A 14,966-nucleotide genomic window follows, 5' to 3' on the forward strand; every position below is an offset into this window, starting at 1 on the left:
ATTGTGGTATGGATGTTTACCCATTATTGTGAGTGTTGAATAACAGCTTTGACCAAGAAAATAGCAACCATAATTGACAGGTCGTGAATCTAAAAAATTAGGGTTTTCTGATGTGGGCACATCACTTTACTGCTACGAGCGCATCGGTTAGAAAATATGTAGAAATGGCAAAAAACCTACCAAAATTCACCAGATCAACACCAAATCAACAAATAACATCTTTTAAGCTCATTAAGACTCTCCAAAGCTTATTTTAACCAATTTAGGGCATCTCAGGATCAAAATATCACAAAAAGTGTCTTTTTACTAATAGAAAATACTAAGATAAATGGGAAAAACATGCACTTTTTGACACCAATCACACCCCCAAACTTAAGTCTTTTCTTATCCTCAAGCAAAAAAAAATATAGAATAGATACTGATAGTGAATTAACATGCTTAGTCAGAAGTAAATACAAAGTAGATGTTTTTCACGAGAGATTTCAAAATTGGTGCCTTACTTATTTAATTCCCAACGGGCCCTCACAAAAGTTTCATTTGAAAAGAGGCTTGACTTCCATTAGCTATCTAATCAACATGCCAAGCTAACCTAGCTACTAGTCATGGAACCTAGTGAGATCCCTAATAAGTTATAATTTTTATCAAAGCTCTATACTTATATATAAAATGCATCCCTCCAAACTTGTGATTTTGCTAGGCCTTAAAGCTCCCATTTTACAAATATTTATACTTTTCTTTTCTTGCTCTTGCCTAGGAAAGATCCTTGTTGTTACCTTCGCCTTCATTCCAGCTTGCCCACACGAGTGTCATACGAAACATCTGACTACAAGCAAGGTCCACACTTGAGACAAACACCCACTTCTCTCATTAACTATTTTGCTACAAAAGAAAGCACGGGTGTCATGCTCACCCCTGACTACTTTGGTTAACTTAGAAAGGAGGAATGTCATCCTAACTTTATTCTTTTCATTTTTTTCTACTCTTTTTTTCCTTCAAGGCCTAGCATATTTACATAACATTTCATTGATAACATTTACACAATTGATAATAAAAGTTGCAACATATAAGCTCTCACCCTCAAACTTAAAGGAGACAATGTCCTCATTGACTAAAGTATGAGAAATGGTACAAAAAGAAGGTAGTTACTTTTATTAGACTGCAAAAGAAAGAGTTAGGCTCTCCTAGTATACTAGATTATTTGAACATGCGAAAGACTAGCCTAAGGAGGTTTTACACATAAAGACAAATGATACTTTTAGTTTTGTACACTTTAGTTTTGGCAGAAAGGCATTCTAGAATGAGATATGCTTTAATTATCATCATCAAGGACTACTTTGCACAACAAAAGACTAGCATTCTCATTTACTTACATGATCATTAATATTTGTATTTGTTCTTATGTTTCCAGACTCTAAAATAAAAATATTTTAAATCTACCTAACTCTAACCTAAAAGCAAAAATAAAGAGGAAAAAACTATGCAAAAATATACTAAAAGCAATAAAATAAAGAACTGAGAACTCTTTTGTTAGTTTTGGAAACTCCATTATCTTCAATAGCAGTGGAGAAATAGGATACTCAAGGACTTGACAGAGGAGTAGTCTTGCTCATCGAAACAAAAACCTTCGAAGGGTTATCTTTGTTGGATCTTTTTCCACTACTTCCTTCCTCTCAGCCTCAATATTTCTTTTCATGCTCCATTATTCCTTCGAGTGTGGCTTTTGTGTTGCTTGGGGTGGAAGAGGCCAATATTAAAGGCCCACCAAGATTCTGATGACATTATTTCATTTTGAGAATTTAGTCGAAGTAATCGCATCATTGGTATGATGCGGGTGCATTTCCCCTCCATATCTTCAAATTAATTGTCTTTTCCCACCAATTATCTTTTCAACTCTTTTTTGCACTGAAACACTTAAAGTAAATGGTAAAAAAGTTCAGGAATTCCATAAGAACTTTAGATTTTTCATCATTTTGAATATCAACTCAATAATTTAGTAACTTTAACTCTCACGTAGGTCACTAGGTCGAGATGTTCCTAATGGTTAGCTTAAATACCTCTTCCTTAAACAAGACCATCCCAGACAGAGTTCCACTAAGTTAAGACCATCAGTTGATATTCAAAAACTCTTGAGTTCTCTCTTTATTATTATTTTTTGTTTTCTTTTCTTTTTTTTTTCTTTTTGTAATAAGAATTTTAACTTACTGAAATTTCAATAGCGAGACAGAGGTCTTGTTTTTTCAATTTGCACCTTTGATCACAGAGGGTTTTTTTGACTTAAAATGTTCTTTCACTAGCTCAAGGGATTGGCATATGCTTACGAACATAACTTTAGTTGCATCTTGCATATGTTGTTCCTTCGTCATTGACTTTTCTACTCCTTTCTTGAGTCTTTCTAATGCTTCTTATAATCTACAATAAGTAAAAGTATCAAATAATTCAATAGAAGAATATGTTTTACTTTCCTTAGGGCATTTTATTGCCAATGGCGCATTGAAGGTTGCTTGTTGAGAAGTTGCACATGACCCACTGCAACTTCATTTTCTTTTCCCTTCTCTCTCTCTCTCTCTTTTTTTTTTTTTTTTTTTTTTACAAGTGAGTTTTATCGGATCTCTTCTCTCTTCTTCCTTCTCTGGACTTTTAATGCTTTCTAGTATCGGAGTGCTTCTTGTTTCATCTAATATTACTACAGATTTCTTTTCTAATATACTTTCAGATTTCATTGTTTCACCTTGTTCTTTTCCTTCTTCATGCAAAATTTCTATGTTGTTGAGCAAGGTTCCTTGGAGGTTGATCTTCAATTCATTTGCACAATCTTTCGTCTGGGTCTCCAAATTTTGTTGAGATGTTGTTTTATTTTCAATCTTGACATCCATATTTACCATATAATCTTTGCAAAGCTCTTCAATGCTTGTTGAAACTTGTGCATCTTGTTGGACATGTTTATGATGCAATCTAAGCATTGATTCAAAACTATCAACATCTAGTTGCGATTCCCATGAAGTCTTAGGGTACTCCTTCCATCCTTGCTTATGCTCATTTGGAAAAGAATTCAACAAGCTTTGACTACCTTCTTGCTCTACATTAATAAAGAGTCGAGATTATAAGGACAATCATCAAATACATATATCCCTCTACAATAAACATAAGACATAGACAAATATGGACATCTTCCACCAAAATGATCTTCGCAACAATCAAAACAAAAAGAGTCAGAAAGTTTGTATTTAGGAGTAATAGAGGTATTCTTTCTCCCATATATATTTCAAACGTGTTGGCCAATTCTGCAAACTATTCAGTCAATGTTGCAATGAAATGTTGATCTATTCCGTGGGTCTTTTGCTATAAAGGTTTTAACTCAAACCCTAATTTCAAAGTTATTTGCATGCATATTTTATCTTTAAAATTAATAAAATTTAGAGTGCTTATGATCCAATTTTTCCGCACGCCCATTTATTCTTACATAAAGGATATAACACTACAACTGGGATTTCTCAAGCCTTCTAACTAAGTCAGCTATTTGAGCAAGCAAGTCATTCAAATGTTGAATCTCAACTCTAACCTCCGTTTCAAACTAGAGATTCTCCTACTGGATACTAAGAAAATCCTGTTGCATAGAGAACTGGTGATTAGTCAATTCCCTAACTATAACTTCTAAAGATATACCTTGGTGAGTGTCATGGGGTGGAAGTGCGGTGTGTAATTGTTCGTAAGATTTCTCGTGCAGCACTAAGAAGGTTCCTTAGCTTACCCTAAAGTTTGGACCCAAATGTTTCCCAAAGGCACCTACGAAGCTCAAAAACACAATATGGATTGTTGTTAGAACTCACATTTATGAGGGAAAAAAAGAAGACAATTTATTATGGAAATATAGACTTTATTATTGAAACTATACAAAAACCACAATTACAAAACTCACAGAGCAAACTCTTACAATACCTTCTATACTCTAGAGAATCACAAAGCATGGTAGAGAATAATACTTTGTGTTTAGTGTTTTTGGATAAGTCCCAAACTACTAGTATTTATATAGGGAGGCGCATAAGAGGATTAGGCTAATTTTGAGGAGGAGTGACCTTAGTGGGGGAATAATCGTGTACTACTTTTATGCTCGGCCACTTCTTTCCTCATGACTAGAAAACTTCCCCTATAATTTAGGGGAGTTGTATAGTCATGGCCTTGTTCCTCCTGAAAACACTTTCCACTCTCTTGACTCCCAAAAACTACTTTTTTGTAAATAGATTCACCACCACGTGTCTGTCTTTGAGCAACTCCAAATATGCCACGTGTCACCCACGGACTGCCTTTAGTGGCTCAAGCCTTGGAGTCGCCTGGGTAGCTAATAACGAGCAGAAATGCACGTTATTACAGCGCAAAGTTATAAAACAATGCAGGATTGCGATGATAAAAATATATAATATTGCGTCCAAAAGCATTAAGTTCACAACATTACGATTGCATGCGTCCATCGCATTAAAACAGTTAACCTATGTATTTTTGTGCAGGAAAATGCATTGACGCAAGGCGAAAATGTGATTCAAAGAAATTAACACATAAGAGATTGCGACCGCAGGGCTATGCGATCGTTTGTGCTCGCATCAAGATTGCGGCCGCAAGGCTATGCGATCATTTGCGTTCAAAAATCTGCTCAAGAAGGTTGCCGCATAGAACCGGTGCATCATGTTAGGTGCATCTGGGTGAAAAGCATAATAAATCACGATGGGACAAAAAGCTAATGACAGTCGATTCTGAATTAAGTTGACAAGTCGTTAACGACCTACTGTAGCAAGTACACTCAACTTTTTGGTGATAAATTTTCGGCGCATCAGACAGAGAATTAATGTCATCCCATCAGTGCAATCATAAGATAGAAGTAGCCTTGTTCTTAGTTTTCTTTTACTTAGAAGGCGGAAGCGAGCGAAGGGAAACTATACCGAGAGATCGTTCTGGTGAACTTGGAAGAGTTTCGGAAGCGTCGAAACCAAAGAGCGGCCGACTATTGTGGAAGCAAGAACATCTTTTGGGCGGAATAGAGATAACACAGTATAAAGGCCTTGGGAAGCAACGAATTGCTACCAGGCTCTCTACCCTTATTTCTATTGTCATTTTGTACTTTGAACTTATTTATATAAATGGAAATTGCATCTTTATATCTGTTCACTCTCTATACATTACACATGAGTAGCTAAATCTATCGAATGGGTTGAGAAGCACTTAGCTAGCATACTGGGACGTTCATTCTATGCGATTATCTTGTATTATGTATGCGTCATTTGTCCATTAGAGATACTTAGGAGGGTAGTCTAAGGATAGAATCTAGGCTTGGAAAAGTCATATTAGAATCTAGACTCGGGAGAGTCATATTAGAACCGCATAATCAAGAGATAGAAGCTTAGGAATAAGCTCTGTTTGCTATTAACGCATCGCATACATCTTAGAGATAGGTTATGATTGTATGCAGTCACCTTGTCCTTGTGTGCATCTTGCATCATAGCATAGGCAAGAAGTAGAGACTTAAGAATAAGCTCTATAGACATTATCACATTCATTGCATGTGTCCTAAAATTAGGAGTCATCGCATTTGCATTGGAAAATGAGTTACGGTCACATGAGTGTAGCATGATCGCATAGCTTGAACGCATTCTTGGGAAACGCTACGAAGACCTTCTTAACCCGTTCCTCCGCATACTCAGTGTATCTGTCGCATAACTACTTTTTCCTCAAATCTGCCGCATACTTTTTATACTGTAAACAACAAACCAACTAACTCTTGATTTATTGTTACCGCAAAGTGATCTAAAAATTATACTGCATATTATTTTCCTTAGTCCCTGAGTTCGACCCTAGCCTTACCAGGAAACTTAGTAGGATTTATACTTTGGTTTTGCTGAGAAAATTTGTTCGCACAATGCATATTCCATCAACGGCAATCCCTACCATTGTTTCATTGCATAAAATAATGCATTAGTAGCTGAGCTTGAGTGGGCATGGGTGCTATCGATGTACGTGCCTTCCCTTGCCATCGCTAACTATGTGCATTGGCCACGTGTGTTTGCGCCTCTCTGGCATGCCACCTACGCACGCGCATGCACCTGCCTTCTATGGCATGTGCTTGTGCGTTGGGCCTTATATGGCTTGTGCATGCCAGCTATGCATGCCTCTCGTCGTCTACGCAAATGGGCTTAGAGGTTAGGGTGGGGTTCTTAGTGCCATCAATAGGCCCCGCACCCCACGATGCCCCCATATGCGTGTCGCTCCCTGTTCGACTATTCCTCTTAGTCGAGGTTTGTGCCGCCTGACCATCTACCTGCCTACACTTAAGTTCTAAGGGTTTGACAGTGGGCTTCTTGAGTAAACTCTAACGGCTTGGGAACAATAGGATTGTAGTAGTACTGTGATAGTGCATAGGAATGACCATAGTCATAGGAGCGAGCAGTCCATCCAAGATGGGTGCAAGGCTCCGACTCCCAATGACTAGGATGACTTCTCAAGGCATGACTCATTAACATTAGGCTTTCTTATAGTTTCCCTTCAACCGACATTCGAACAGAAGAGACAAGATTGCCAAGCATACTTCTGAGCTAAAAAGTAAGTCTGGCTTCTTCTTGTTGTTCTTCAATGGCTTACATTGCGAATAACACACAGTACATATTATGTGCTTCGTTTTCTGTTTTCCATGAAAACCTCACACAAGAAAGAAAACAAATCAAAAGAAAAATAAATATCTAACTAAAAACTTAACTAAACAAAAAAAATTGGCTTCCCCAACAATAGTGCCAATTTGACAATAAGAGATTTAATGTCGCTTGCAAACCACCACTAATCAAATGAAGTTTATAATACCGAACTCTACAACTACTACTACAAAGGTGTAGCAATAGTGTCAAGTCCATGTCGGCAAATATAGTTTCATTAAGTCAATTTTCTAGTTATAGCGATAAAAGGAGAGCTTGGTGTGGATAGATATAATGTGTGAAAATAATAGCAAGCGGGTAAATGTAACCTAAGATTGGAGATTTTAGTTTTGGAGCAAAAGGGGATCTCAATGCAAGTTTTGATCATCGATCACTCTTGACTAATCATGCATTCGATTTATGCTTGCACAACGACTTACTTGATCAAACCAAACTCATCAATGCTACAGGCAATTGAATCATTTGATTAAACCAAACAAACACCCTAATTATCAATCAAAGCCTAAGGCTCTAATTAGACTAAATGGTTTCAATCCTATTGTGTTCTATAGAGGACATATAGAATTTAACCATTTGCATTACGCTTTAGGGTGCTATTGTGTGATTAACCAATTAGATACAGGGTAGTGTAACTGATAACGGGCAGAAATGCACGTTATCATAGTGCTAAGTTATTAAATAATGTTGGAATGCGTTGATAAAATATGTTAAATTGCGTCCATCAAGCATAAATTCTATAATATTTCGGTCGCATGCGTTCAGTGCATTAGAACTATTGGTTTCTGTATTTTTGTGCAGAATATGCGTTAACACAATGCAAGATTGCGATCATAGAAAATTATCGGTCGAGCGCAACTTTACCGCAAGACTTTGCGTTAATCGTGCTCACAAACATTCGCCCGAGAAGAATCGCCATAACTTGGTCAGCGCAACATGGTGAGTGCATCCGGGTTAAAGGATAATTAAGAGCGGTGGGATAGAAAGCTAATGACAGTCGGATCCAAATTAAGTTGACAGCCGATAACGGTCACAAAGTACACTCAGCTTTATCTGTGACAATCATTCGGCGCGTCAATCAGGAATTAAAGTTGTCCCATCTGTACAACCGAGAGAGAGAAGCCACCTTTCACCATTGATGCCCTAAAAATACCAAGTGCATTCTTCAGAAAAGGGGTTGATGAGTTAACAAGTTCACTAGTTGCTTCTGTTAATAGTCTTCTTCTCCATTTTACGGCGGAGGAAGAGAAGAGTGGTAGCACCGGAGATCGCCTAGGGTAGCTCGAGAGAGAAACTTGGGGCATAAGAGCAGAGAGCGGACTGACTCTCGCGAGAGTGAGAATATCTTTAGAGCACGAGTAGAAACAGTGTAAACGCCTGGCAGCAAGAAATTGCTACCAGGCTCTTTATTATACTTGCATTGTTATTTTATACTTCATCTCATATCTATTCAATGGAAGTTCTATTTCTACATCTGCTCACTCTCTTAATACGCATGTGTAGCTAACTAGTTAAATCAGTTGAGAAGAACTAAGCTAACATGACCTAGGAGGTTCATTGCTTGCGATTGTCTTATTTTATGCTGTGCAAAATACCTTTTAGAGTTACTCGAGAGAGAATCTAAAGAAAGAACCTAATGTCTCGAGAGAGCTAGGTTAGAATCTGGACTCGAAAGAGCAAGATTAGGCTTGCATAAACAAGATATAGGGACTTAGAGATAAGCTTTTTTTGTCAACTTGCATCGCATGCATCCTAGGAATGGGAATGATATTATGTGGTCGTATATTTGTGTGAATGTCATGTTGTCATCGCATAAATAGAGATAGAGGTTTATGTGTAAATCCTATAGACTTATCACATATTTATCGCATATGTTCTAGCCTTAGAAGCCATAGCATTCACGCCGAGAGGTGGTTTACTATTGTATGCATGTTGCATGATCGCAAAGCATGAACGCATTCTAAGGAGTGTTAGCCGAAACTTTTCTCAACCCGTTCACTGCATATTCATCGTATTTCCTGTTACCAACTCTTTTCAAACTCTATCGCATTCGTTATTTATTTTCATCAACATAAACAACAAACCCAACGATTTATTTATTTGACTGGTTACCGCAAGTCTTAATAAAAATCACCAACGCAACTATTTTCACAAGTGCCTGTGTTCGACCCTAGACTTATCAGGAAACTCAGAGGAATTTACACTTGAATTCCGCTGGAGAAGCTTGAGTGCATAATGCAAGTCCATCAACGCATATCATCCATATTTCCACATAATAAAATAACGCATCAATAACACATAGCATTACGACATTGCCCTGTTACGATTGAAGGCAGTAATTGCCCTACGCTTCAATCAACATAGGCCTACTCTACGACAATAGCAGACCAGCGTAATTGTGCTCTAACGAAGCGTTGCAATGCTGCCTTTCCTTAATTAAAAATTCCTTTTCCAAATGCTGCCTTTCCTTAATTAAAACCAAGGAATCGACAAGCTTTGACTACCTTCTTGCTCATCAATTTTTAGCTAACTCTAGGCATTAACACTTAGAGAATTTTCTCGCTCTTTTACACTTGTACACACTAACAACAATGCACAACAGGTGATGCTTACTAAGTTAGCAACACAACACATTAAATCATCATAATAATTCTAAAACACGGGTACTTAGTAGGGTAAGGGTTTACATCCTTAACACCTAAATTGCCTTACATTACTTAGGAAGTATGCTCAGTTCAAACTCATAAACTTGAACACCTTGATAGAAATTATACTTTCCATTGAACTTCAATTTCAATCATACGCAGCTTAGTATTGCATGACCATTAGCTTCACCACATGATTACTAGGACTTGTAAACAACTTAATACTAAGGCTTGCATACCTTACTTTTGCAAACATACTTGGTTTTAAACTTATAAACTTTGGAAAACTTTTAAAACAAGTCGTAGATGCTAATGAATTTATATATCATTCATTCTTTACTACAACTTCATTAAACCTCATATTTTAACATCTTTTTACACTGTAGTTGAGGTAGAGCCTTCTTGCTCATACTTTCAACATCGTTAACCTTAGTTGATGTAGAGTAATCTTCATACTTTCAGCATCTACAACTATTATCATTACATAACATTACACACAACTACACTCAATACATTGTTCTTTACATTACTTTACACACTTTGAACATCTTAAACTTATCTACATATTTAACATTCATAGCTTGACTACTACCCTTCATTTCCAGTGCTTCCAAACTTTACTTGCACGTTCCTACCTTCTTACAGCCTGGGGCATTCTCTTATGAAGTGGCTAATCTGCCCACGTTTATAACAAATTCATGTCCTACTAGGACACAGCCTCCAATGAAACCTATTACAGTTAGAGCATAGGGGTCTACCCTTGAAACTAGCAACAATCTCTTCTAGTTTATTGGCCCTTTTTGCCTCCAAATCCTTTTCATCTAGACTTCCTTGTAAACTTGGTGCTTCACCATACTTTGGCTTGGAAATTCCTTGACTAGAATCTCTTGAAGCAGTTCTTTTCCCTTTACCTCTTGCACTCCCTAATGGGCCTTTAAACTTGGATCCACTATGAACCTTCCTTGCATCCTCTTCCTAGCTTCCCTATGCAAAACTCCTCTCTACCCTCATATAAGTTTCCACTAGTTTGGAGAACTTACTCCGCTCTACACTAGCTATTACAAGGGTGTGTATATCTTTCTCCAATCCATTCATAAACAATCTACATCTTTTGGTTTCATCTTCTACTATGCTAAGAGCATACCCATACAACATGGTGTACTTTTGCTCGTTATCCGCCATTGACATGGAAACTTGTACAAGTATGAAGAACTCATTTCACTTTGCATCACGACATGATCGTGGATAGAAATTTTCATAAAATTCTTTCTTGAACTCAAACCAACTAAGTTCTTCTACACTATATCTTCTACTTTCCAATAATCGTCACCAATCCTCTGCCCTCATTTGCAGCAGGAACACAACAAGTGTTACATTCCTGTCCTCTGGGCACCTCATGACCCTAAAGCACTTCTCTATCAAGTTTAACCATTCCTTGGCATCTGTTGGGTTTGTTGTTCCCTTAAAAGTAGTTGCCTCTAAAGACTTCAATCTTTTTATGCCAAACTTTTTTTGTGGATCTGACCATGTTGATCCTAATCCTTCTACTAACCTTTGAGTAAACTGATCTAGTACTTGTTCGTCTACCCCAGTATTAGCCCCAAGATGACTTGATTCATCCTCTGCTTCTTTGCTTTGCCTTTTGGTAGCATCTCAAGTTTTGATCTTGGGTTTCTTTTTGTGTCTGCTACCCTTATCCATGACTCCCTATAATACAAAAAATACATTTTTAACATTACTAACTCTTTCCTATTCCCTTGAGCATAAGCACATACTGACTTTCCAATGCATTCCTAATGCATTGTATTCCTTGAACTACAACCTTTAGGTTTCACTTGAAACCCTTAACTCTATTCTTATGACTAATCCCCGGTTTCCATACACCATTTGACTTTTCGAGTCTCTTACTGACTCAATTGACTCTCAGATCTCCCAAGTTTTTCATAAACTATTGACCTCTCTCTTTGTTTTACTCACCAGCTTTCCCTTGAACACTTAACCCTAGACATTCCTTAAGCTTAAACCTCTTAGGTTCCTCATGAACATCTATACCTTAGACTTTTGCTGAGCACATAACCCTTAAGGTTTTCCTGAATCTTTGCTCTAATACCAACTTGTTACACCCCTTCCCAGATTCTCTCTTTCACCAGGAGAAAGATGTGAAGACAGTAGAAGCCAACCTTCTTATGACATCCACTGGCAACTGAACCTATTAAACTATCATCGTATGAACTTGTCTTGCTGTAGGCTTTAATTTGTAAACCTGTATTACAACAAAACCATCACAGAACTCAACATAACTCATCATCACATTACTCTATTTACCACATCACCATTAAGGAAATAATTTTTATGGACCAAACCTTGACTCTACCTTTATAGAGGTCATTTAATTACAGACCAAACCCCACAAACACCTACTAAACAAACACTTTACGATGGTGGTAGACTGAACCTTCTTTGTCAAGCAACCCGCAACCTTGGAATCCTAAAACTCTTTTGTCACCCGTGGGGGGAAAAACAAAACATTGAAAAGAGTGGGCTGGAAAGCCTAGTGAATGACATGTTTAAAAATAAGCTTTTTTACTTTGGAAATTCATTTTGCAAGTAATATCATAAATCATCTAGCTTGTTACTCAAGCCTAGCTTTAGGAAGCTTTTGGAACATAAAACGAATGTAAACATTATGCTCATAATATATCTCAGTAAAAACCAGAGATCAACTTTTATATTAAACTAAAGGATTTCATATCAAAATCTTCACATACTCTTAAACATGTTTTTTCTCCTACCCAAGTTCTAATCGAATCAGGAATATCATTCAACTAAATGGCTTAGTTAAAACCAGAGCTTTTACTCAGAAACTTTTCTTATCAAATCTTCATATACTCTTAAACATGTTTCCAGTAAAATCTAGGAAAATTACGTTAATAAAATACCTTAATAGAACCAGAGGTTACTTTTACTAAATTCCAAGAAAACCTATTTAGCTTATGGAAATCTCTCATTCATTAGCTTCATCTCCTTCGCTGATGAAAACTATGCTCATAAAACAATCATACTAAAACATGATAATAGTATAATAGACAACCTCAGTTCAGAGATTAAATTCATTTCTTGTTTTAAAATCAGAAACATACTCTACTATGAAAACGTACTAGTTACCATTAGCTTCCTCTCCTTGACAGATGATAACTAAACTTACTTATTCTATACCAATCATATCGCATCCCCATGAGCACATATAGACAATTCCCAACTAGACATACTAGAGTACGTTGACAATGCCCATTAGTATACACTGACAATTTCCATCAAAGGTCTCTGTCGTATGCTAGTCATTCCAGGGTACCTAGCCAGTGGTTGGAAACCTTTTTGTTCCAAACCACAATCTAATCATAAAACCTCATTCATTATTCATAAATACTCTTTAGCTATTTTTTCTAGAAAATCATAAATAGTCATGTTGGACTAAACATTCATGAAGAGTTCATACTAAAATGTATTTGAAAACATTGGAGCTTCTAGCTCAAATAAGAATCATTTGTACTTAAACATACTTTGAAAGTATTGAAGCACATAACTCATAAAAGGCTAACTCATTGTTTATTATACATCAAAATATGAACTTATATAACTTAAAGCTTGCGTTTGAACAACATCCTTTAGCCTTTGTAAAAAAATCATGCTTTTGCTTTCTTTTCAAAACCTTAATGCTTTAGGTAAAACATGGGTTCAACACTTAGTTTTTCATGGGACCTACTATGCATCTACCTCTAAGCTTTTAAGAAAACTTAACATACTTGAGTAAATGAATTCATCAAAAGCATGCTTTGCACTTATGTATGAAACATACTATACTTAGTCATTTTTCAAACATGCTTAACCTATAACTAGTAAAAGCATATACTTTGAAATGCTTTAGAGTTCGAAGCCCCTCATACTTAGCTCTTTTCCTAGCCCTTTAAGCCTTGATAAATCCTTAAGCCAACATGCACTCCTTTCTCATATAGAATAGTTGGTCACATGGTCCCTTCTTGGACACATAGTATGAGTTAGTGCATAGTCTTACAGCGACTGCTACCTCAATACCAACCCTATTCTGTCTTCCTTCATTTTCCAACACTTATAGAATCAATGCAAGCTCAAATCAGACAAAACTCCCTCCATGAAACTTGTTAAGAATTGTCTTAGGAAGCTTACCTTCAAAGTTGAGCTTCTAATTCTTTCTCAAGAGCTCAGAATGCTGAAAATACCTCAGCCTGCTTCAATTGCTTCGAATTTTGACCTTCATCAAGTTTCCTTCACTTTTGGGCATCCTTCTGGAAAAATCTTCTCATGGTAGCCCAGAGTTATCTTTTACACTTAAAGACTTCAACTTAGTTGAAAATCTCATTCTTTTCACGAGCCAAATGATAACCGATTCCTTCTTTCAATTCTTAGTCAGCTGCTTGCTTCTTTATCATCTAAATCCCAGGTTCAACTTTCAAAACATATAACTTGAAATCTACTCATTAAAATTCAAAATTTCCTTCTATGAACTTCTTATACATCCTTGAATAACTTACCTCAAAATTGAGGCTCTTAATGCTTCATTAAATGCTCAAAAATCACCAAACATCACAGACTGCCCAATGGAACTTAGAATTTGCACTACCTTGGATTTCCTTTGCTTTTCAGCATCAATTTGTGGGTGTTTTCTTTCAGCAGCCCAGCTCTTCATCCTTACTCATCTTGCTTTCAAATAGCAGTGGAATCTCCCTTTTTGGCTGAGTAAAAAGGTCCAGACCGATCTCCTTTTGTTAGCCCATATTTATTGAAAATTTCTACATAAATTCCAGCTTCCATATGTTGCCAATTAACCTCTCTAGTTGTCATTCCCCTCTTATTTGGCTAACTGCCATTAAGACACCTCCTCCTTCGGGCATGTTGTGTTCCTTGCACCGACCAACTCTTCACCTCCAATGCATAGAAGCTTGCCCAACGCATAGTTGTACCTTGGCTTCCAACGCATTACTAGGTTTAAGCTTTCTAAAGCATGACATACTTCCAAGCCAAACTATTCTCCAAGGCACACTTATCTCCAACGCATGAATGGCTTCTCCCCAAGCCAAGTCCTTCAATGTGAGTTTCCTTCACCTCATGGCATACCTTATTTCCTTGGCCATTCATTTCCTTTAGGTCTACAATGCATGGTGGTCTTGCAAACTCATGGTTGTTGCATAATTCCCAAAAGCACGAGGCCTTGTTTGAGGTGTCTTGCATGTTCAAATTGGTCTTGCTCCTTAGGTAATATCTACTCAACGCATGGTGCTCAATTTTCCCTCACAAATCTCCTTTGGATGCATGTTGCCCTTGTCATGCTTTCAACTTTCCTCCATTTCCTCATTTATTGGTCTTTTAGACTCTTTCACAAAGCATGGTTTCTCTACTTGAGTTTATAACTTAGTTTTCATCTATCACATTGCCCTATCGTCCAAATAGGCCTATTTTCTTTAAGGCATGCGTCCACTTGATCTCTTTTAGGGTTTCTTGGTGAAAATTCTTTTCAAGTGGCTATCTCATGCTTTGCCTATGCTCCAAAGATAGCCTTCTCCACACCTTAACTCTATTGATTCCTAACCATGAGTTG

Source organism: Benincasa hispida, chromosome 4, assembly GCF_009727055.1.
Source record: "Benincasa hispida cultivar B227 chromosome 4, ASM972705v1, whole genome shotgun sequence".
Taxonomy (NCBI): domain Eukaryota; kingdom Viridiplantae; phylum Streptophyta; class Magnoliopsida; order Cucurbitales; family Cucurbitaceae; genus Benincasa; species Benincasa hispida.